This window comes from Cyprinodon variegatus, unplaced genomic scaffold (assembly GCF_000732505.1).
Source record: "Cyprinodon variegatus isolate N-32 unplaced genomic scaffold, C_variegatus-1.0 Scaffold1256, whole genome shotgun sequence".
Lineage (NCBI taxonomy): Eukaryota > Metazoa > Chordata > Actinopteri > Cyprinodontiformes > Cyprinodontidae > Cyprinodon > Cyprinodon variegatus.
Genome location: NW_015151709.1, coordinates 76331 through 77859, shown reverse-complemented (window position 1 = coordinate 77859; position 1529 = coordinate 76331). Strand labels below are relative to the sequence as shown.

General features: G+C 39.3%; 1 protein-coding gene across 1 annotated transcript in view; it reads left to right on the top strand.

The window, feature by feature from the left end:
* The window catches only part of nlrx1 (NLR family member X1), a 49559-nt gene that overhangs the window by 46929 nt on the left and 1101 nt on the right, over positions 1-1529 (top strand). The gene's annotated exons all lie outside the window — the stretch shown is intronic.

The following is a 1529-nucleotide window of genomic DNA, read 5'->3' as shown; positions in this document are numbered from 1 at the left end:
CTCTGACAGCGAGACCGGCCAATGTTAGAGACCCGGCCGCTATTGGAATACAGGCCAATATTAGAGAATTTACGGTATGTTAGAAGTTTCCAATTTAAATCAGCCTGATCCAGGCACAGCATTTAGACGCTACCTCGGGCCTCAAAGTTCAACATTAAACCTGCTAATCTCAAGTTCTAGTTAAAGAGTTTGTTAATAAATAGGATATTTTTGTATATTTAGGGCTAGATATTCTTCTGATAAAAAAAAACTAAACCTTAAAAGCATCCTGTCAATAGATGGTCTGGAGCTTCTCACGGGGAGCTTTGTCATCTGTCTGTACGAATACAATAAAGCTACGTTTTTATTTAAAGCACCTTGAGACGTTTATTTAAATTGGCTCCATTTAAATAAGCTGAAGAGAATCATTTATTTTTCAGTCTTTCTCCAAAATGTGTTTGCGTAAGAAATCAGAGCCTGAAGTCAAAATAAAGGGAACAGATGAAATCGAACCAGTTTGATAAGGTCATCCATCATCCACACGGTTCAGCCTGTCACCCAGAGGAGCTGCACAGGTGATGAGGGAGGAAAAGAGCCGTTATCCAAGCTTATTCAGAGATGATTCTTTCAAAGAAAGGTTTTATTCCCTTTGAAAACATGATTGAGCAAAATTTGGATAACCGATTTTAAAATTTCATGTAAGCAACAGTGCCCCCGTCTGGAATAAGTTGTCCATGGAGATATTGCTTTGGTGGCTCCTTACAAAATCTACTAGACCCTGGAAATACAATGAAAGATTAATCTGGAAGCTTAAAGTTAAAAAATTATATATAAAAATTAAATATTTTCTTCTGTATTTCAGAGGAAAATCCTGTTTTGACATGAAGTCAAACACGAAATAACTGTTAACAACCAAAACATAAACCCATGTAAATAATTTTTAAGGGTAGGGGTCCACTTTATGTGCTGGAATAGATATTTGCATCCTTTGCTGAGTGTTAAGGAAACCACAGAGAATCTAGAAATGCAGGGGGGTCAGGTGTGTCAGATGATCAAAATCTGGCTTTGCAGATAGTAAGGGACTGTGCAAACGGGCTGTTTGAGGTTGCTTACAGACATCTTTAAAAAACTACACTGTCCCTAGCGTCTCTTCCAACCTACTCAAAGTCTGCCACTACTGTCCCTGTCCCCTGTGTGCTGCACAATGATGGGCCTGAAAACCACGACCTACAGCCGGAGCATCAGTAGTCATGAAGTGCTTTGAGAGGATGGTCATGATCCACTGCTGACTTCATCTCATCGGTGGTCCAAAGGTCATTAACCACCTTAGAACAGATACTCCTACCTCCATTTGCTCTGCTTGGATTCCTCCTCAGACTTCATCAATTCCATTCAATTCAGTTTGTTTATTTAGCACCAATTCACATCATATGTCACCTCAAGGCACTTTACAGTTCAAACAGATCCTCCAGTCAAATTGATTCAAAGTTTTCTATCTATGGAAAACCAGTTGATTGCATCGACTCATTGACTCAAATACAATCCCTCAC